At 42.4% G+C, this 24,425-nt stretch overlaps 1 pseudogene; it reads left to right on the top strand.

The window, feature by feature from the left end:
- The first annotated feature begins 2,114 nt into the window (after positions 1 to 2,114).
- LOC116044143 lies at positions 2,115 to 5,725 on the top strand (annotated as a pseudogene).
- The last annotated feature ends 18,700 nt before the right edge of the window (positions 5,726 to 24,425 follow it).

Here is a 24,425-nt window from a genome sequence, read left to right as displayed (position 1 = left end):
ATAGTGCTGTGGGAACATAGGCACGCTCCCCGGCAGAGCATGCAAACTGTAGCAGCTTGCATTGTTTCTTTCACAGAAATAGACCGTCTGTCGCTTGCATTTCCATGTTCAAAATGCTGAAGTTGGAGACAGACGCCGGCAGAGCAGAGCGAAGTCTCGGTGGTGACATCGCTTGCGAAACGTCTGAAAAATGATTTAAATGGAATGAGCTTGTTTGACCATGGAGATGCGAGAAATATGCACTAGCCCAGAACACAGGACCTTCTTTCTGTATTTACTTCATTGCTCCCGCTGAAGACACATCAGACCAATAAGCGCTGGTAGTGATGCATTTTGGTATGCTTGGATTTTTCTCCGTGTCAAAATAAACCGAACCAAGGGTAAAACCCTCCAAGTTTACAAACTCAACAACTTATTCAAACCGAAACAAACAAACTATAGGTGTGAAAACACCCTCAGCCTTTTTTAGCTCATTGTTCTGGTTTTCCTGTCCAATAAACCTTGTTTCCAGGAGTGAAAAGGTTCTGATAAACCCACTGTACACTACATACCCAGCACAAACAGCAGACAGACATACTTAGCAGCTTGCTGGTGAACACAGTGGAGCATTTAGCAGCTAAAGAGCCAGAGATTGTTCTTAGAAAGAGGTGGAGACCAAAACAGAGCTAAAAGGAGTGAAGAATATTCTTGCAATGGGCAGTGGTGAAAAATAAAGCCAACATGATCCCCCTGATGTTTATTCACACAGCTGCAAACACATCTGGCAGTAGGAATTAGTGAAGGTTTAGTCTCACATTGCCATACCTACCTCCACAGCGCTGCTCTGGTTTATTGGCATTTCTTTAAAGGTGCTGTAGGTAGGATTGCGAAGATCCGGGACTTAGCCAAAAAACATGAACATCAACATCTTCTCAGTCCCTCCCCCCTTTCCGCTAAAGCCCAAAACGGTCTCCTAAGCCCCTCCCCCCACAAGGGAGAATGAATGCGTGTGCATGAGCAGTGATTGACACGCAGTTAGACACCCCCCTGGCCCTGATTGGTGCATCTGAACAGGGAGCGGTGGATTTTTGCAAATCGCACTACAGGCTGTAGATGGTGCCAGAGGAGCTGGATTTTCTTGAAGCTTTCTTTACCTGCTTCATGTCAGAAAGTTAGTTTTATAAGTCTGCACCTTTAAACCAATCACAATCGTCTTGGGCGATGCTAAGCGCCCGACATAGCCACGGTGCCACTGTAGAATAGTCTCAGGAAGGAACTTGTTTTGGTGGAACATGTGTACGTTCAAAGGTTGTTTTAGTCTTTGTAGTAGCCTAACTGTAATATCTTAAGAGTAATATTAAGTTACAAGAATGCTTATCTGTAAGCTCTATCAGTTACTTAGCTATGAAGAATAATAGTTCATTTCCTTATACTGTTTCTGAAGTTAGCTGCTAATAACGTATGTTCCAGAAGGAGGCGCTATTACATTGAGTTCTGAATCAGAGTATGTTCAGCTGACCGGATGTTGACTCTAGTCTACCAAAGAAGCTAGCGAGGGACATGTGAAAGTAACTAAGTAACTTGTAAGATGTCATGCCTGCCCGTTTGTATTAAACTTGCAAAAGTATTTGGATGTCGTGGTTCTTCCTTAGAAGATATAACATCTTTTTGGCGACGAGGATACATTTTTTGGCCTGGATGCAGGTGGATTGAGTGGCATACTGGACGTTGGAGCTGCAGGTTGGCGCGGACTTTACTTCGGCTGGAAAGGGGAGAGCGTAAATGAACTAATTAATTATTAATTAATTAAGAGGATTGTGAAATACTGGCGCAGTTTGATGAGGCCAATCAGATTGACGATGGAGATCGGCAGAGAGCCATACTCATAAGCGTCACTGGAGCATCGACATACAGCTTGATGCGAAACCTCCTCAGACCAGAAAAGCCAAAGGATAAAACGTAAGAACTGGTAAGCCTGTTGAAAGATCACTTCGATCCTAAGCCGAGTGAAATCGTGCAGAGATACAAGTTTGATTCCCGTAATCGCAAGCATAATGAATCAGTAATGGAGTATGTGGCAGAGCTACGTCGGCTAGCGCAGAATTGCAAATTCGGTGACACATTACAGCGGAGACCGCAAACAAGAATGCACAGGATCGGCAAAACCCAGTTGCAACAGTGAAGCACTTCAAGGTCAACAAAGGCCCACAGGACGCGGGTACATTCAGAGGAGCAACAAGAGAGTGTTACCGTTGCAAAGGAACTAAGCATGTTGCAACAGACTGTAAGTACAAAGAAGAGAAATGTCATGCTTGTGGAAAAATAGGGCACATTGCTAGAGCTTGCCGTAGCAAAAATGCACAGAATCAGTGTAAGAAGAGACCTGCAGATTCAAAGAAAGGAAAGAGTTGATACCGTTCTCACAAAGTGCAAGAAAAGCAGGGTGGAAGCAAAAGTGATAGCTCAGAAGATGACACGTTCACCCTTAATTGCATAAAGTTAAGATTGGGACGCATGAGTGAAGTACACCTGAGAAAAGTAGACCCCTACATGGTGGAGATGAAACTGAATGGGGAAGGTGTTAACTTTGAAATAGACACTGGCTGTAGTCTCACAGTTATGAATGAACATGCATTCCAAAAGGTGTGGAAGGATACAAAAATCCCTTGTTTGAGGCCAATTAACATCCAGTTGGAGACTTACACAGGCGATCATGTTAATGTGTTAGGTGCAGCCCTCGTGAGGGTTAAATACAAGCAGCAAAAACGAAAACTGCCCCTCATTGTGGTTAAAGGGAATGGCCCCAGCTTACTAGGGCGGGGCTGGCTGGAAGAGATACATCTCAGATGGAGGGAAATCAAACTCAAACACAAAGCGCAATAGTTGCAACACATGACGACAGAAAAGAAAACACTACAGCACGTGCTGAGCAAACACGAGAATGTGTTCAAAGAGGAGATGGGCACCCTGAAAGGAGCGAAAGCCACCATCCATGTAAAAGCTAACGCTGTCCTGAGATTCTTCCGTCCCAGGTCTGTACCTTACGCCATGCGGGCGAAAGTGGATGAAGAAATAGACAGAAGGCATAATCACACCTGTGAAATATGCAGAATGGGCAGCACCTGTTGTTCCGATCCTGAAACCTGTTGGAACTGTAAGATTATGTGGCGACTACAAGCTCACTGTGAATACAGTTTCCTCATTGGAACAATATCCTATACCCAGAGTAGAGGACCTGTTTGCAGCACTGTCAGGAGGAAAACAGTTCTCCAAGTTGGATGTGAGTCACGCATACCAGCAGATACTCATGGATGATGAGTCAAAAAAATATTTGACAGTAAACACACACCGAGGGTTGTTGACCTACAACAGACTGCCTTTTGGGGTTGCATCAGCACCAGCCATATTGCAGAGGACCATAGAGGGTTTATTGCGGGGGATTCCACTGGTGGTGGTGTACCTGGATGACATCCTGGTAACTGGAGTTGATGAAGCAGATCACCTGGAGAACCTCACAGCAGTGTTAACGAGGTTGGAGGAGGCTGGGTTACGCTTAAGGAGAAATAAATGCACTTTCCTGCAAGAGGAAGTGGAGTATCTGGGACACAGAGTGGACGCACAGGGGCTTCACCCTGTGGAGAAGAAAGTGAAAGCCATCAATGAGGCTCCCACTCCCACAAATGTGACTGAACTTAAGTCATACTTAGGTTTGCTAAATTACTACAATAAATTCCTTCCCAACCTGTCAACCCTGTTAGCTCCACTGCATGAACTGTTACGACAAGATGTGAGCTGTGCATGGCAAAAGAAGCAGGAAGAAGCTTTCAAGAAATCCAAGGCCCTGCTGAACTCAGCAGAGGTGTTAGTTCATTACTCAGCCGACCGTGAATTAATACTGTCATGTGATGCTTCACCGTACAGCGTGGGCGCTGTTTTATCACACCTGATGGATGATGGAAGTGAGAGACCCCTGGGTTTCATGTCACGCACATTGTCACCTGCTGAAAAGAAATACTCGCAGCTGGACAAAGAAGGCTTGGCAATTATGTTTGGTATTCAGAAGTTTCACAAATATCTGTATGGAAGAGCCTTCATTATCTACATGGATCATAAGCCGTTGATCTCTCTCTTTAATGAAAAAAAGCCCATTCCACAAATGGGTTCCCCGAGAGTGCAAAGATGGGCTGTGCACCTCAGTGCCTACGAGTACAAAATTGTGTACAAACCAGGAAAAAACAACAGCAATGCAGACGCGTTGAGCAGACTGCCTGTCAGAAACAGTGCAAGATAATGAGGCAAAAGAGCAAGTCTTGATGATAGATCTGCTAGATGATAAGCTAGTGGACACGACCCAGATAAAGCACTCAACAGCTAAGGATGTGATGTTGTCCCAAATTCATGAATATGTCCTGAAAGGTTGGCCTAAAAAGACAGATGCTCACTTCAAGCCATATCACCAAAGAAGAATGGAATTAAGTGTAAAGGATGGTTGTGTGCTCTGGGGAGCCAGAGTAATCATACCTACCAAGGGCAGAGACAAGATACTGCACCAGTCACACTCCGGCATGTCAAGAATGAAAGGTCTGGCTAGATCTTATGTATGCTGGCCAGGTATGGATCAGGATGTGGAAAGGGAAGTGCAGTATTGTGAAGAGTGTCAAAAACACCAAAAGGCACCTCCCACTGCACCATTGCACCCATGGCCAGAGTCACCATGGTCAAGAATTCATGTGGACTATGCAGGGCCTTTCCTAGGACAAATGTTCTTATGCTTATAGTGGATGCTCACTCAAAGTGGATGGACATCCACCCGATGAAGTCATCCACATTCCAGGCTACTATAGAGAAACTGCGGCAGAGTTTCAGTGTGTTTGGTCTATACCAAGGATGTTGGTATCGGACAATGGAGCCTGTTTCACAAGCTCAGAGTTTGAGTCATTCATGGAGCAGAATGGCATCCGTCATGTGAGGTCAGCGCCATTTCACCCGTCCTCCAGTGGTTTGGTGGAGAGGGCTGTTCAGACCTTCAAGGGGGGAATGAAGAAGATGAAGGATGATACGTTGCAAACCAGGTTGTCAAGGTTTCTGTTCAGTTATCGCATCACACCTCATGCAACAACAGGCTTGTCACCTGCAGAGTTGATGATGTCACGGAGGCTCAGATCAGCTTTTGACCTGCTCATGCCAGATGTGAAATCAAAAGTGCAGCAAAAGCAACTGAAACAGAAACAGACTCATTACACAAACAGAAAAGTGAGGAGTTTCTCACCCGGGGATAATGTGTTTGTCAGGAACTATTCTTATGGTCCTAAGTGGATCCCTGCTGTCATCCAGAGCTCATCAGGCCCAGTGTCGTATACAGTGATCGTTGGATATGGTCAAACCATGAAGAGGCACGTGGACCAAGTGAGAGCTAGACTGGCTGACGCTGTTCCCAGTTCTGAGTCTGAGAGTGAAGAGGAGACCTTGTTGGACACGGTTGGAGGTTTTGTGGGCCCCTTGCCTACAAGTTTGGACGACATAGGAGAACCTCCTCTTAGTGAGCCACCAGATCTTCAGCTTGCTCCTAATACTCGGGTCCAACTGGACTTGCCCGTTGCACCAGCGGTGCGACGCTCCGAGCGGGAGAGACGCTCGCCTGGGCATCTCAAAGACTTTGTTAAATAGAGTGAGATCTGTTTCAGGAATAGAGCAACAATACGCTTTGATCTCACTGGAAGGACGAACCTTCCTAGTTTAACATATACATACATATAAAAAAAAAAATATATATATATATATATATATATATATATATATATATATATAGTTTTATGTTCCAAATATTTGATGTCATTTAAGTTATGTATTGTGCATTATAGCTTACAGGTGTTAACTTCTATAGGTAATAAGCTGTTAACTTAAATTGGGGGGAGATGTGGTATCCTAATTGTAATATCTTAAGAGTAATATTAAGTTACAAGAATGCTTATCTGTAAGCTATATCAGTTACTTAGCTATGAAGAATAATAGTTAATTTCCTTATTTGTTTCTGAAGTTAGCTGCTAATAACGGATGTTCCAGAAGGAGGCGCTATTACATTGAGTTCTGAATCAGAGTATGTTCATCTGACCAGATGTTGACTCTAGTTAAGAGAGACCGAAGAAGTTGTTGCTAGCGAGGGACGTGAAAGTAACTAAGTAACTTGTAAGATGTCATGCCTGCCCGTTTGTATTAAACTTGCAAAAGTATTTGGATGTCGTGGACATTCGGTTCTTCCTTAGAAGATATAACAGTCTTGTAACAGAAAACTCAGATTGGACAGATAGTCTAGCTATCTGTCTGGATTTACCCTGCAGAGATCTGAGGAGCAGTTACCCATATTCCTCGTAAATCCACCTCGTAAAACGCCAACACAAAGAAAGCCCAAGGTAACGGATATCCGGCCTAAATGAGTGAAGTCTGGCGGAATTTCCGTAGGCAACAGAGCAATCCTGGAAGTGGAACGTTGCGGATATAGACTAGTGAAGGTTTAATAATGGTCCAACAAAGTAAAATGGCATAAAAGAGAACAAAGATAAAATGAAATTATTCTCAATATCTACAGTTGAATGGATTAATGAATGAATACATGAATGAATGCTTTATTTTGAACACGTAAAAAAATAATACAATGAAAACTAAAAAAACAAAAACAAAATATTAATTTAACAAGTCCGAAAAGGAAAAGGAAGAAGCAGAAGCTACCCCTTTGGCACTGCTATATAATCATCATAAATCATCAATCATCAGTTGTAATGTAAGTGAAGTTTGATAATATAGGTGTGTGTGTGTGTGTGTGTGTATTTATTATTCCCATTCAGTGTGTGTACGGTTTATCAGTGTGCGTTTGTTTATTTGCATGCATGTGTTTGAGCGTGTTTGTGTGCCTCTGTGTTGTTTGTGTGTGTGTGGCACACGTGTGTGCGTGGCCGTGCTCAGGGAAGCGCACCGCCCCGCGGATGACACTCAGAATGCATTATAACCATTAATGAAAAAGTTAATGGGGCATTTTCTTACATATCAATTTACATTTGGACTATTTGGGCTCACAAATGATGCCTGTGCGGTCGCGGCCAACGCCACTCGGCACGGAAACAGAGAGGTCTAATGTGTTTTCGTGGACATCAAATGTTGTGAATAATGACGCGTCCACTGAATGCAAATCAGATGACACTTGATAGGCCATGATCAACAGTGCCTGCATGGAAACTTTCACCCACAGACACAATGGAAGACAAGGGGGGGACACAGAGAGAGCTGCAATCAGCAGGACAAAACATTTCCCTGCTGTATTACACCTATGAGATATTATGTACAGCTGCATTCATTATCTTGCATAAATTGTGCATCAACATATGCAAAACATTCTGTTTAGTACAGAAAGCCTTTATCATAAACCAGAATTAATATATTTGCAAAGCACAACACACACACACACACACACACACACACTCCCCCTAAGTTTTATGTAAGAAACAGCATAACATAATGCCCCCTAATGCATGACACAGTGTTTTATTCAAGTATATTACTGTCATCATTTTTCTGTGTGGGAACAGTGTGTAGTGCTGCCATGTTGTCACCTCCTGGCCCCCCGGAGGATTTACAGCACAGGAATTGGCCTTGATGGGTGGGAATGTCAAATTAGGAGCCATTTGCCTGAGGCACGGAGACAGTGCACATGCATATGCACACACAACACATTCTCACTCCCAGCGCGCCAAAAAGCGACGCTTGGGTCAGGTGCCTTTGCTGTTATTACTGATGCAAAAAGTCTCCATTAGCGGCTAGCCCTTTGGCGTCATTTTTAGACTCGCTTGGTCGGGACTCTTGGCGTCACTTTTTGACGCTCTGGGTCGGGACGTACTGTATGTTTAACTGACATGTGGCACAAGAACAGGACAGTTAGGTTTAGGAAAATATTGTGGGTGGGGTTACAAAATGTATGTTTCAGTGACACGCTGGACATGAATGGGACACAGGGAGTGTGTCTATGTTCCCACAGGCCTATGTTCCCACATTTCTAAGAATTTTTTTTTTCACTGAAAATTAGGCCCTATGTTCCCACAGCCCTATGTTCCCACATTTCTAAGATTTATTTTCCAAAATTAGGCCCTTTGTTCGCCTAACCCCTAACCCTCCCTAACCCCTTGAAGGGAAATGTAGGAACACAAGACCTAATTTTAAGAATGTACTAGAAATGTGGGAATATAGGACTGTGGGAACATAGGGCCTAATTTTCAGTGAAAAAAAAAAAATCTTAGAAATGACGGAACATAGGGCTGTGGGACCATCGGGTTGTGGGAACATAGGGCTGACCCCGGAACTGGACCCCAGTCTCCTGGGTGAAAGTCCTGTGTTGTTTTACCCATCCACTTACGTGGATTTTCAGTCTTTCATACTACTCGCTACTGCTGCTCTGCCCGGTGCGTCCCATACAGACGCTAAAGGGTGACTTTGCCGTCAGTATTTGACGAGTTGGGTGAGTGAGAACGGGTTGGCACGCACACAAACACAAAGGTGTCCCAAAGTTAAGTCCTAAAGTTACTTCTCCCAAACTAACGTTAACCCTTAACTTGGAGACATGAATCAGAGTTATTTTAGTCTTTAGTGTTTTTTGCTGAGTTTGTGAGTAGGGAGGAGTGATTTCAAAGTAGCTGTTTAAATAAAGCCTGCAGAAAGCATTTGAGTGTATTCAAGCTTGAAGAAACACAACAAACAATTTTGTCAAAACCAAAATTAGCAACATACGTATTTGCACATTACGCAGAAGTATGGCCCTGCATTTTTGGGTACATCTCACATATCTGGAATCTTTAGTTGCACAGCTGAGAATTGGTTTTCTCCCTTTGGCTGTTGAGGTTGGCAGATTTGAAAATATTCAGGAGAATAACAGAATGTGTGAGCTCAGAGATTTGAGAGAAGTGGAAAATGAGTATTTTTATCCAGTACGATGATTTAAGAATGTCAGTATTACATGAAATGGTATGAAAAAGGCTTGGGTGTAGTGACAAACTTGGAATGGTTTGAATGTGTTTTAGTGTGCTAACACTGTCTCCAAAGTCTGGAAAAGCAGGTAATAAATATTCTGAAATATATTATCCGGTCCATTTTTATCCAGTGATTCACTTTGCTGTAGACACTAAGGCCTAAAAGTCTGATCGTGACTCATGGCCCCTGAGGTGCAAAGAAACCGAGAATGTGAGAAACTGGGAGTCAGATATCTTTGCTGGTGTTTTTTTACAAGGTTTCAGAGGTGTGTAAGTTGACTTAATTGCCAAATGGCTTTGAGAAATGCCACCTATTTCCCTTCTCACATCTCCATTCTCATTTCCATTACCTCATATTGCTACTTATTCCTCTGAAATGGGTATCGCACCTGATACTTTACATAAACAATTGCAAATGAAAAGCCACCCTGCAGTTTCCCCTTTTCCTCCTATCGCTCCCCTCCCTTGCTCTCCTTCCAGTCTTACCTCTCTCTCATTATCCCATTCCTTCACCCTCTGCATCCCACCCCCCTCCTCACCCCGCCTACCCCCACCCGTTACTGGCGAGTGGGTGAGAGCGATGGGCAATAACCCAGCGTGCCGCTTTTCGACTTAGCGCTACCTGCTACGCTAATATCATTAATCAATAGAGCCCAGATTGTCCTCGCTGCGATACGAAGGATCCAAGGGTCCCAGCGGTGCACAGGTACTGCTTTTCTTTTCTTTTTTTTCCTCCTCCTTTCTTCTCACTCTCTTCCTGGCTGCAAGAAAAAAAAAAAAGCTAATTTGCGAAGGCCCCCAAGATGGCCGACTTAATGACGGCCACAGAAGTTTTTCCAACAAATTTCATGGGGCATGATCCTAAGATAATAGCTTTTCAGCCCCAATGACAATCCAATTACCGTGCCAATCAAAGCCCACGGCATGCTGTCTAATTATGATCAAATCTGGCTGTCAGCTCAAATACTAAAACAGCAGCTTTAAGTCCAACAAATCACAGTTTAGAGACGGAGCCCAGTTTGTTCATCCATGATCGGGCGAAAGTAGGGTTTAACTTTCTGTTTGACCAAAAAAAAAAAAAATAGATTGTCTTGTTTTTTGTGAGTGCATTGATGTGATATTTGACACAGCAGCACCCTCAATAATGATCCTGAATAACATTTTGAATAGATTTCATAATTCATTCATTGCGAGGCATGTGAGATTTTTTTTTTAGAAACAGAAAATGAAAAACACGGATGTTCGTAAACTTTCCGAGATATCTCTCTTTGCCACACAAACACACACATGCAAATGATGAATGCGTAACACGCAAAAATAGACATATAAGAAACCTAACAGTCGCTCACACTTGCTAACAAACAAAAAGGCGGCATCAATAACACAAATGATTAAACATTCATGGCCTTTTCAGCGGAACATCTGCTGTGTATGGGTCTCTAGCCTCAGGGACTGGGCGAATCAACAGGATTTCAAGAAAGCAATAAGATGGGGGGGGGGCAGCAGGAGATTTACACACACACTCACACACACACACACACACACACACACACACACATACAAACAGGATTGTGTGCATGTGTGCGTAGACAGCCATGTAGAGTAAATACAAGACAGCGTGGACCGACAAGCAGCTTTGACGCCGCACACTGGAAAATACACTGATCTGAACAACATCCAAACACACAAATACACTGCACTAGACGGCACGCTTACCTCGAGCAAAAGCTCCCTGGAAGATGAACTGCTCGGCTGACAATTTTTCTTTTTTTTCTCTTCACTTCCAAATGATTAGAAAGCGTTGCTCTGACTTTATCTGTAGCATTTAACCCTTGTGTTGTCCTCGGGTCAGATGTGACCCGTCTTTGTGAAAAGTGGTTTATATCAGAAATATGGTTTTCTTTCAACCAAATTGCCCAAAAATAACATGGATGGTTCCATACAACGTTTTTCAGGTAAAATTAATAATTACTGTCATTGAATTTGTGGGTGTTTTATTCAAAAAGCATTTGAAAAAAAATGTTTAAATGGTTTCAAAACAGTATCTGGACTAAACTTTGACATATACCCATCTGTGATCCACTCAACACTTAACTATTAGTCAAAATAATTCATGATTTCTGCTTTTTTAACTAAAAACGTATGTATAATTTCATATAAATGACGTTTGTTGACTAAGACTTCCAAGAGTAAGTGTAAAACATATTATTAAGCCAGCTCAGGTTTTTTTTTAAAAAGCGCCAAAAGCATGGACAAATTGACAAATACATCAGAAAAAACGACAAAAAACATCGGAAAAAGTTCTTTTTCAATTTTGACCTGGAAGCACAACAAGTTCATGGTTGACGAGAAGACGACACAAGGCTTAATGTGATATAGGCTAAATGTGATGAAGGAAATTCAAAATATATATTTAATTTAGTCAGTGAATGGCTCACTTGACCAAAGCAACAAAGCATAACAATCAAACGTGGCAATACAACTTTTTAACCCTTCATCACAGCGTTAGATGAGACTCATAAACATCACAATACTGCAGTTTGCAGAAAAACAAGTGCAACTTGCACAGACATAGGTTTTACTTACATCTTTATAAATACTGTTTAACCCTTGTGTTGTCTTCCCGTCGACCAACCAGAAACATTTTGTTTTTCTGGGTCAAAATTTTAAATGTAAACTTTTTGGTCAACGTTTTGGTCGTCTCTTTTCGACTCTTTTGTCGCTTTCCCCCCCCCGATGTTTTTGGCATTTTTTTCAGCGTTTTTTTTTTCTCACTTTTATCCCAAAAAACTTTTTTTTCAAATGTCATAAAATTTAATACAACACTCATATTCAATAAAAGTAGTCAACGGATAATTTACTTTACTAGTTGTATGGAACCATCCACGTTGTTGTTATTTATTTTTTTTTTACAATTTGGTTGAAAGAAATCCAAATTTCTGATATAGAAACTTTTTGAAAATGGGTCAAATTTGACCTGAGGACAACAGGAGGGTTAAGTAGTTGTACATTTTTATTCCCAAATTATATACACATTTGTACACTATTTTCTTTTGTATTTTTTTAGCTTTATGTTTTTGAATATTTGATCTTGTATTCTATCCTATTTATTGTTTATTGTATATTCTGTTTGTGTGCTGTGTGATATTTTGCTGCTGCAGCACTGACATTTACCAATTTGGGATTAATAAAGTCTATCTAATATAATATCATCTATAAATATGTCTTGGTATTGCTGCCATTTTGAGCAAGATTTCTTGTCTCATCATTAGTTCTCAAGAAATTCTTTAAAATGGTAAAAAAAAATATTCCTATATTTCTTAACATATAGCAGGAAGAGTTGGGGCGACCTCCAGTAACAAACTTACTTCCAACATCAACATCAACTCCTCTCGTCCTCTCTCCTCCTTTAAAAGCCAACGACAGATCACTGGTTTAATGAGCCGAGTGTAAAATACATCATATTCACCAGATTGATATACAGTACAGCAGTACATTAGCAGTATATTATTATCTGGAATATTGTCATTCGGAATTTGAAAATCATCTCATTTATTTTATACAGCGCCTCAAAGAAAACACTATGCTGGATTTGCATTTCATTTGTACATTTGTCAGTATGTATGCACAAAGTTATTTTAGAAAACTGTTGGGGCTCATCTTCAGACAAGTTTTTAAGCGCTAGTCTGTCAACTATATTTCATCTAAAAAATTAAAAAGAGGTTGTTTTAAGTGGTTCATATTAGGGGACATTTACATGCGCACAACAATGCAAAAAAATACTATGAGAAAAGCAGTCCGTGTCAGGGTTTTGGTATTTGGTTCTGTTTTATTGTGTAGTCTTGTTTCTCTGTTTTGCTTGGTTTCCTGTTTTATTTTGAAGTCCGTCTTGTCTCCCTTGTCTTTTCTAGGTTACTTCCTGTCTTTAGTTTTCCCTCCCTTGTGATTGCCCTAATGTGTTTCACCTGTTTGCCCAGCCTAATGTCACCTGTCCCCTGTTAGTCCTCGTTATCTAGTTTATTTAGTTTCTGTCTTGTCTTTGTCTGGTGTTGGATCAGTTTATTCTGTTGCTGTGTTCTGTCAGTTTGTTTGTGTCTGGAGTCGACCCTTTGTCTCTGAGTTCCAGTTTTTTGAGATCCTGTTCTTCTGTTCTGGAATTAGTTTTTGCCTGTTTTTTCTGGATTTCTTGGTATGTACTTCATTTTTGTTTAAATAAATCCTCTAAACTGCATTTGGGTCCAAGCCATTCCTGACAAACCGTGACAGAATGATCCGACCAGTAATGGACCCAGCAGTTTTTGAGCCTCTCATTCACCCGTTGGATTCTGATGGTGAATTCATGATTGAATTTTTTCGTGGCCTGTATGAGGAGGATCCTGCCCTTGCTAGGCACATCATGGAGGCTCGCTGGCAGGCTACTGAGAGAGAGTTTAGCTTTTCAGTCTCCAAGCCTGTCAGTCTTCCAGAGTTTCAGCAGCCAACTCGCCTCTCTGTCTTCAAGCCTGACTGCCTTTCCGAGCCTCATGTGCAGCAGACAACCAGCCTGCCTGTTTCACGGCCTACTAGCTTCCTAGCTACTGGCTCTCTGTTCCTGACCCAGCCTGCCTCCTCGGAACTTTTTTCTGTTTGCTCTACTGCTGCCTGTCTGGCGGGCACCCCCAACAGCAAGCAGTTCTTTGAGGGGACCCGCCTGGCTGTGTTTTCTGGGAGTCGTGGAGGCCGAAGACGGAGGAGGGGAAAACATGGCTCCCAGCGCCATGCCCTGCATCAACCTCTTGTCGGACTTGAGCTGACCTGTGTTTCTGAGCCTGAGCTGACCAGTGTATCTGAGCTTAAGCTGACCTGTGTTCCTGAGCTGACCAGTGTTCCTGAGCCTGAGCTGACCAGCGGTTCCGAGCCCGTGCTGTGCAGCGGACCTGAGCCGGTACTGTGCAGTGGACCTGAGCGTGTGCTGTGCAGCGGACCTGAGCCGGTACTGTGCAGCGGACCTGAGCTCGTGCTGTCCAGCAGTCCTGAGTCCGTGCGGACCAGAGTTACTGTTCCTGAGGCTACCAGTGTTTCCAAGTTCACCATTGTTCCTGAGCGGACGTGCAGCTTTCCAGAGTACCAGCTGACGTGCAGTTTTCCAGAACCTCCGCTGATGTGCAGCCTTCCAGAACCTCTGCTGACGTGCAGCCTTCCAGAACCTTCTGTTGTGCAGCCTTCCAGAACCGCCGCTGACGTGCAGCCTTCCAGAACCGCCGCTGACGTGCAGCCTTCCAGAACCGCCGCTGACGTGCAGCCTTCCAGAACCGCCGCTGACGTGCAGTCTTCTAGAATCTCCGCTGACGTGCAGCCGTCAAGAGTCTCAGATGACAGCTCTTCAAGAGTCTTCCAGTCGTCCTGAGTCTCCGATGACAGCTCTGCTAGAGTCTTCCAGTCGTCCAGAGTCTCCGATGACCGCTCTGCTAGAGTCTTCCAGTCGTCCAGAGTCTCCGATGACCGCTCTGCTAGAGTCTTCCAGTCGTCCAGAGTCTCCGATGACCGCTCTGCTAGTCTTCCAGTCGTCCAGAGTCTCCGATGACCGCTCTGCTAGAGTCATCCAGTCGTCCAGAGTCTTCGATGACCGCTCTGCTAGAGTCATCCAGTCGTCCCGAGTCTTCGATGACCACTCTCCCAGAGTCTACGTCGACAGACCTCCCAGAGTCTACGTCGACCGCTCTCCCAGAGGGTTCGTCTATGGGTAAGCCATTGACTTCGCCAGTCACCGGCGCCCCAGAGACTGTCCCTGAGGCCTTGCCGGTCTCCGGCGTCCCAGAGACCTCCCTAGTGACTTTGCCTTTGTTCTGCCCCCATGAGACTTTGCCTGTCGGCGGTCAGGCCAACTCCTGCCCCTCGTGTCCTGTCGGTGATCAGGCCCACTCCTGCCCCTCGTGTCCTGTGGGCACCCCAGTCAACCTCTGCCCCGGTTGCCTGGCCATCTGACTCCAGCCCGACTGACCCGTCGCCAGTCTCCAGCCCAGCTGACCTGTCGCCTGTCTCCAGCCCAGCTGACCCTTCGCCTGCCCGGCCCACAGAGGGGTTTAGCTTTCGCTGGCCTGCCAGGTCTCCCGAGGGATTCAGCCTTGGCCGTCCTGCTTGTCCGCCTGAGGGATGCTGCCTTCGCCACCGACCTCCGGAGGGGTATCGCCTTCGCGGACGGCCTCCGGAAGGATTCAGCCTTCGCCGCCTGAAGGGTTCTGCCTTCCCTGTGCCCCAGTGACTCTGTCCCTGTCCTGGGGCCTTCCTGTTCCCTTCCCCAAGTGGCCCCCCAGTTTTCCCCTGGGCCTCTACGGCCCTCTGTTTCCCCTGAGTGCCCTCTATGCTCTCTGTTCCCTGTGACTCTCTGTTCTCTAGCCCCGTTTGACTTTTTTGGTTCCTCCGTTCGTCCCTCCTCCGGTCCCCCTCCGCCCTCCCTGGGTTGCCTTTGTGTTCTGTTTTTTTTTTTTTTTTTTTTGACATCTGAGATCTGTCCCTTGGGGGGGGTACTGTCAGGGTTTTGGTATTTGGTTCTGTTTTATTGTGTAGTCTTGTTTCTCTGTTTTGCTTGGTTTCCTGTTTTATTTTGAAGTCCGTCTTGTCTCCCTTGTCTTTTCTAGGTTACTTCCTGTCTTTAGTTTTCCCTCCCTTGTGATTGCCCTAATGTGTTTCACCTGTTTCACCTGTTCACCCAGCCTAATGTCACCTGTCCCCTGTTAGTCCTCGTTATCTGGTTTATTTAGTTTCTGTCTTGTCTTTGTCTGGTGTTGGATCAGTTTATTCTGTTGCTGCGTTCTGTCAGTTTGTTTGTGTCTGGAGTCGACCCTTTGTCTCTGAGTTCCAGTTTTTTGAGATCCTGTTCTTCTGTTCTGGAATTAGTTTTTGCCTGTTTTTTCTGGATTTCTTGGTATGTACTTCATTTTTGTTTAAATAAATCCTCTAAACTGCATTTGGGTCCAAGCCATTCCTGACAAACCGTGACAGTCCGGCCACTTAGATAGAGATAGATAGATACTCTATTGATCCCCAAGGGGAAATTCAAGGTCCCAATAGCTTAAAGACATCAGACAACATACACATACATCATAAACAGGATGATAAAATGACAAATCCACATGAATAATATGAACAACAAAAGAAAAGATAATAAATAAATAAAAAAAATCCACATGAATGTAATAAGGGATGTATAAGCATGAGGCGCTTGCAGTGATAGGACAGGGACTGACCCTGTGATTCAGTATGAATGGTAAGGTGCTCTGAGAGTGTCATAAGTCCAATAGTGCAAGGATGGAGTCTAGAGACCAGCATTAATTATGGACAATATAAGAGAATAATGTAGACATAGTAATATAAAAACTATAGCAGTGCAAAGATAAAGTTTAAAAAAGACAACATCAAATATTGGCATAAGGAAATAAAGTAGACGGTAGGATAGACACAACTCAAGTCATTATTCGAGATTTACTTACAGTACATAAACTCATGGAAAAATCCCAACGACACTAAATGTATTTATTGGGATCATGAGGAAACATGTACAAAAGCTGCAGTTTTACAACTGATTTCCCTGAGCTCGTGAGCATGTAAAATAGCGCCGAGGTTTCGACTACTGGTGTGTCGGAAGGCTTACATAAAGCTGTGCGAGTTCTGTGTGATTTTACGCGCTGTGCATTCAAAAACAGGAGACTGCTTATTCTTGCGGCCAGTGACTGCAGGTATTTTTTTTTATTTCTTTTTATGTGCATCTAAAACCTGCATTACATGAAAATGTACGTATATAGTCCTATATAGCACGGCAAAATGCAACCAGGATAATCCACTGAAACACACCATAACACCAACTATTTTGTTGTTGTTTGGATTACATTTAACCCTCCTTTTGTCCTCGGGTTAAATTTGACCCATTTTCAAAAAGTTTCTATATCAGAAATTTGGGTTTCTTTCAACCAAATTTTCAACAAAAAAAAAGTGACACAGAGGGTTCCCTACAACTTTTTATAATTAAAATAAATGATCAGTTGACTACTTACATTGAATTTGGGTGTTTGATTCTATTTTATAGCTTTTGAGAAAAAAAATCATAAAAGAACATTGAAGAAAGTGACAAAAATGTCGAAAAAAGATTCAAAAACGTGGGGGAAAAAAAACCCTCAATGGTGTTTTAAGCCCCCAATGTTGACTTCAAGGCAGCGCTGTGACTGTCGACTTCAAGGCACCTAACCCTAAACCTAACCCAAACCCGTAGCCTAACCATTGCCTAATCCTAGTGTCTTCCAGGCAGCGCTGCCTGGAAGACGATGTTGGGGGCTTTAAACACCAAACACAAAAAAAGAAACACAAAACCGTCAAAAGGCGCAGAAATAAAATCGACAGAGAGATCAGAAAAAGTGACAAAAACATCGGGGGAAAAGCGAGAAAAGTGTCGAAAAAGACGACCAAAATATTGAAAAAAAAGGATTCATTTTAAATTTTGTCTCAGACAAACAAAAAATTGCATGGTCGATGCGAGGACAACACAAGGGTTAACTACATGGAATTCCTTCAGTAGTGTAGCGACTCTCCCAAAATAAGAAAAGCACCATTTCACGTTTGAGTCGAGGTTATTCAAGCTGCTCAGAATAGTATATAAGGATATAATGATGTTTTTTGAACAGTTTGTTTTTGAAGATGATCAGGGAACCTCTGTATCTACTATATTTAAAAATAAAAAAAATAATACATAGCGTCAGGTTCTAAGTTTCATCACAGTAAAAGCTCTTTGGAGCAAAACCAAAGCCACGGTGATCCAAGATGGCTCCCTTAAAATGCACTCCTCACACAAGTGATTTCACTATTGAAGTATGGAGGTCATACTTTTGGTTGAAAAAAAAGACTAAATGTAGTTATTTCAACCACTTATCCAAAGAGAGAGTAACAGTTTAGCACAGCAAATTCGAGTCCCATTTACTGCATTGTAGTTGTGCTGCTGTACATTTACACCTTGCAAATGAGCAAGGCAGCTCTCTCTCTACATACACACACACACACACACAGACACACACACACACACACACACACACACACACACACACACACGCACACGCACACATACACACACACACACACACACGTACATGTCAACATTACCAAAAGGGGACCTCCAATCAAGGACTTCTGTTTCTGGTGATTAAAAATAGACAAAAATAGAATAGAACATTTACTTTTAAGGTTAAATGTTTCAGAAAGATTTCTTTTTTTTTTTTATTTTTCTTATGATGGTGTTTTATGTGTTGTTTTATGTTTTGTCTTTGTAATTTGACTCAATGACATTACAAATGACATTTAGATAAATATCTATCTATCTATCTATCTATCTATCTATCTAAATGAGGGTCGCCCCTCAATGATCTCTTGAGCATGAATAAAGGTTGAATGAAAAAATGGTCTTTTTCTTTAATATTACTACAAATATACTTTTAATTTATTTATTTTTTAAAGTTGCCAAGAGGGGACTTGCATCCTTGAGCAATGTCAACAACCACACACACACACACACACACACACATATACATAGTGTGTGGCACTATCTTTGTGGGGACATGTCATTGACATAATGCATTCCCTAGCCCCTCACCCTAACCTTAACCATCACAACTAAATGCCTAACCGTAACCCTTACCCTCACCCTAACCATAACCTAATTCTAACCCTAATCCTAAAACCAAGTCTTAACCCTCAAACAGCCCTTTAAACTTGTGGGGTCCAGCATTTTGGCCCCACAAAGCTGTCCGGACCCCACAAGTATACTGGACTCCCGGTCTTTGGACCCCACGAATATAGTTAAACAAGAACACACATACACACACACACACACACACACACACACACACACACACACACACACACACACACAATGTGCTAACCTTTCCTGAGTTAGAGGTACCCAGCGTCACTGAAACAGTCCTGTGAATTATTTCAATTCATAAAGTCATGTCCAGATTTCATTAGCAGCACATTAGCTGCAGTTTTATGCTTTATGTTTATTACAGGCCTGACATGATCTATAAATAACAAGTTAAGCGGGTGCGGACACTGGGGACGGCTCTGTAATGCTAAAGGGATCTATCATTACAGCTGACAATTGCTAATAGCCAGCCCACTGGGTCAATCACTAGAAATTACAGTGGCTCAATTACATGCCATCAGTTGTGGGCGTCCAGCATGAGAGGTGTATGGCAGGAGGCCCTGACATAACCACACAGAGAGGGTTTAAGAAATGAGGCAAAACGTTGGGGGCGAGCATAATCTCACTCACATGTGTGATCAGTTCAAGACACTGCAAGAGAATGCTTTTGAAATAGCACTTTAGGAGAAAACATCTAGCTGGGAAAGCAAGGAATGAATTTGTTTCAGTTTATACTGACAAACACATCACTCATTCCATTTTTGGTGTGTTGCTTCTATTTTAGTCCACTTTTAACAACATAGTGAAAGTAGATATGGAGATGATGGCTGAACATTTCTACTAAACTTTCCATTTAGTCTAGGGATGCACCGAATCCAGGATTCGGCTTCGGATTCAGCCGAATATTGGGCTTTTTTGACGGGGTTCGGTTATTGCCGAACCTTAGAATTTTTTTCGACCAAACCCTACGCTTGCACTACGCGCACTACGCTGGTCGACGTAATGACGCCGCTTTTGACTACGGGAAGGTATTTTCGTAGGTGGAAGGCCATTCAAGTCCAGCTACATGTTCAATTTGCAATGCCGATTTGTCTCGTGGTGGCGAGGACCCTAAACTATACACAACATCGCTGCTGTTACAACATTTGCGTATGAAACATCCGAAAGAATAGGAGTTGTGCATGAAGGAATCTACAGACAGCAGCCAAAATGCAGCAACTTCAGGTACGGCAAAGGAAGGACAGTCACTGTTTACTTCATTAATGTGTTTACTGTGTTCATGGACTGAGGATGGGACGAGGATTTGGTATTCGGTTTCGGATTCGGCAGAATCTTAACCAGTGGATTCGGTATTCGGCCAAACCCCAAAAATCTGGATTCGGTGCATCCCTAATTTAGTCTTTAACTTCAAACCAGTTTAACATCTCCTCAGAACAGTGATGTGTTAGCTGTCTAACTAGGAAGAGTTGTTAGCAGATTACAGCCAGAAGATGATCTTTTTAATGCCTTTTCATGACTACGGCAGCCAATCACAAATCGTCTCTGTCGGGCAGAAACCTTGTATCTCCATATTTACTCATTTCTTTTTATAAATCAATTCTATTGGTCACCCTTTAAGTCTGTGGGTTTTACAAATATTTAAACAGCGACGAGGCGAGGTGAATAGCTCAATAACGTGTTTTCAAATAAGCCTTTATTTTTTCATTTTCTGAGAAGCAACACTTTTGGACATACAAGGTTTTTACCCGACAGCGACAAAATGTATCACTCCACAGTCCACACTAACTCCGTTTAATGATCAATCAAACTTTCCAGTTCTGTCACGCCCCCGCCTGCCGTGACTTCTACACGGTAACAGTCTGGTGTGTGTGTGGATGGGTTTTGTTTCTTCATTTTATTATGCCTGCCGTGTGTTTGGTGTGTTTTGGTTTTCTGTCTGTCTGTGTTCCTTTTTCCGCCTGCATGTTCCACAGTGTGTGGACATGCCCCCCCCTGCAGACTCTCCTCACACCTGGCACCAATCCCAATCAGCGCACCCGCTACTCATCCTGCTTCATTCAACTGCCTTCAAATACTAGCCCGTCTTTCCTCTCCCTGCCGGATTGTTGCTTACCGCTGAGTATGCGTATTCATCAGCGTTCGAGATTTGTATTTAGTCTAGTTTCTTGTTTTTGTATTTACCTGTCTGCTCCATTTCCTGACGTTACTTACTGGAAGATCTCTGTCCTCGAAATAACCCACCTTCAGAATCCTCTGCTGCCAATAACCACGCCACGCACTGGAACAGCTATTCTGCCAGCTCAGCCATCTTCGGACCCAGCACCCCTTCTGCCAGCCCAGCCATCTTCGGACCCAGCCATCTTACCCCCACTGCCAGCCCACACTCACTGCTTCAAATAAATAAGATTCTTTACCACCTTCTCCAGTCTGCGCCTGAGTTATGTCCCCCATTCCTAAAAAGTTCACAATTGGCATATAGAGCTACGGTGGGCAGAGGTAATACAATAACCGCGTGAGTCAATAAGTAAACAACAAACAATGCACTTTACTTCCGATATACTTGTCATGTAGTTAACCCAAAGATTATTTTGAATCCCCTGACTTCCTCACATTATTCAAATGGTGAAGAGGTTGACAGGACAGCTGGTTCTGAAGACAGTGACGGTTGAACAGAGGTGACCACTGAAAACTGTTGTGAAGTCCGTGTCCCGGAAGAACTTCAGGGGAAAACAGAAGACTTTCACCCAGGAAATGGCATGTTCAAAGTTTTACTTAAGGGGGCTGGTGTTTTAACCCAAACCAAAAAAAATGTTTAATCTTGACTAGTTGTTTTGGTGCATAGACATGTTAAAAGCACTGTAATGACCTTACGGTGACCGGTAGACATCTCAAAGTCACCTTTTGGTGGCTAAACTGAACTGTCACGTCGGCCTAAGAGTGACCGGTCGGCCATCATTTTGTAAGATATTATACAAATTGTTTAGCATCAGTTTTCGTACGATATAATACAAACCCGTTCATAAGAATTTGTTGAAGCATTGAATCTTTTGCACTAAACTTATCAAAAGTGCATTGCTTTTGTTAGCTGCTCATACCTGTGGCTAACATTAAAATCTCGAGAGACCAATGCTATGAATGATTCTGAAACTACTGTCAGAGCTGCAAAACACTGTATAGGAAGCTACAGCAATAAATTGCCCATTTAGTTGTATATAACTACAGTAAGTTACCTTTTACTGAATAAAGAAAACTTGAAATAAACCTAATTGTACTATTAACAAATTCCCTTCCTCACTAGCATTTTTTTTTTTAAACTTGTTTTTATGCGCAATATTAGCTTAAATGTCTCATTGGATATTTTTACAATGTTCCCTGGGATGAAATAATTGAAAGATAAACAACCAAATCCTCCATTCAGCAGAATTTGGCTACCAATTCATGGTAATTTCATGCCGTGCTTATAATAAATGATACTTATCATTACATTCTGATACCATAAAGCAGCCAAATGTCATGGATTGGGATTGTCACATAAATCACTCTTCTATATTTTGACACATGATGTGTATAATGTGCAGATTATGTGCTTTCCATTTTAGCTGCCTCTGTGTCTCTGCCACCCGACTGAACAAACACCTTTTAATAAAGTCACAATCACAAAGCAAAGAGGGCCAAATCTCCTCCCACACATACACACACACACACACACATATATATATATATATATATATATATATATATATATATATATATAAAACATTATTAAATACAAAGCCACACATGTACACACACAGTCACCAGTGCTATTGTCAGTGAAGCATATATATAGTAGTCACATATAGAGTTAGCTCATGTGGGAAGATGAGTAAACATTGGACCAACAAACAGACATGCACACCTTTCACACACGTACACACGGTAACGAAAGGCTTGCATTGATGTGATTAGCGCTGTATGGCTAAAAAAATGTGGCTAAGAATCAGCAGCTTCAAACAGATTCACCTCTCTGCCTCCTGCCAAAGACCTGCGCTAAAAATGACTTCAATCACAAACACTGGTGGAGGTTGAACCGCTGTGAAGGCTGACATCAGAGCCAAAGGGGCCAGCGTTTAACATAGTACGTAAGTATGGCAAACTTGACTGGCACCCGCTTCATGACTTTGTATGTAATGGCGCTGCACAATTCACACGGGCGGCCCAAACCCATGGCTTTTAACCGCTTCATGACACTAGTACTTGCGCACCGTGCTGCGAACAGATCAGACCCAGCTTACATCTAGGCAGTGTTGGGCAAACTCCGTGCCCTGCTATGCCCTGCTACGCCCTGCTACGTCCTGCTATGCCCTGCTACACCCTGCTACGTCCTGCTACACCCTGCAGTGCCCTGCTACGCCATAAACTACTACGACTACTATTTCTAGTCATAGTTCCATTATCTTTATTGTGAATATTATTGCCACTGTTCATCACACCCCCAACCGGCACCGTCAGACACGCCTACCAAGAGCCTGGGTCTGTCCCAGGTTTCTGCCTAAAAGGAAGTTTTTCCTCACCACTGTCGCACTAAATGCTTGCTCTTGGGAGAATTAAAGAAATTGTTGGGTCTTGGTAAATTATAGAGTGTGGTCTAGACCTACTCTATCTGTAAAGTGTCTCGAGATAACTCTTGTTATGATTTGATGCTATAAATAAAATTGAATTGGAAAAAAAAATTTGAGGCTAGGTTTGAGAGGAGAATTCAATCAGAAAAAGAAAGTGACATAATTATTTAACATTATGTACAGTTGATCAAAGCATTACACACAACACACATAGCATTATAACAGCCACCCAAATTTGCTCAACATACAGAACACATAATGAACTTCATGTTTATAATTTGTATAAGGGGTGGGAAAAATAACAAGCTTCAGCTTCGTCATATTGTCATATTGTTTGTAACACCTTATAGTTATTGTTTTTTTGTTTTTGTTTTCATTTTGGTGTTACTACACATATATTTATATAAAAAAAAAAAATATATATATATATATATATATATATATATATATATATATATGTGTGTGTGTATATTTATTTATTTATTTGTTTGAAATAAAATAAATTACGAAAGAAAGGCTGTTTTTAAACCTTTATAGTTGCTTATTTTGTCATAAATATGTAACGTAAGAGAAATACTTTACCTTAAGTTTTAGGGGCTTAATGGCTGAAACATAGCATCAAGTAATGCTGTGAGAGTGTGTTGGGTCTTTACAATGCTGTAAAGAACTGATTAAGGATGGAGAAAATGTTTAAAACCAATAACAAAGTCATTTTTGAACTAAATATTTTTTGAGACATTGATCGTTCTCTCTAAATTAAAATCAGAGGGTCCAACAAGTCATTGCATTTAACATTATTACCACAGCCCTAACTAAAGTGTGTATTTTTGTTTGGAGAGATGACTTAAAGAGCCCCCTATTATACTCCTTTTCAGCGTCATATTTGTACTCTTGGAGTACTCTTACTAGAATAGGTTTACATGCTTTGAAGTTCAAAAACATATGTTTCTCATACTGCCTGTTGCTGCAGCGCTTCCACCTGAAACACTCTGAGCTCTTGGCCCGCCTTCCTGAAAAGCCCAGTCTGCTCTGATTGGTCAGCTGGCACACTCTGTTGTGATTGGTCAACCAAATTCAAACAAGCCACTGGGCGGGCTGAACTTTTACTCAGGCAGCACCTACATATGAAAAACTGGGCTGGCTTTCTCAATCAGTGACATCACTAATTGA

This window comes from Sander lucioperca, chromosome 15, assembly GCF_008315115.2.
Source record: "Sander lucioperca isolate FBNREF2018 chromosome 15, SLUC_FBN_1.2, whole genome shotgun sequence".
NCBI classification, from domain to species: Eukaryota; Metazoa; Chordata; class Actinopteri; order Perciformes; family Percidae; genus Sander; species Sander lucioperca.
Note: the sequence above shows the minus strand (reverse complement) of the source record. Positions and strands in the feature narration are given on the sequence as shown.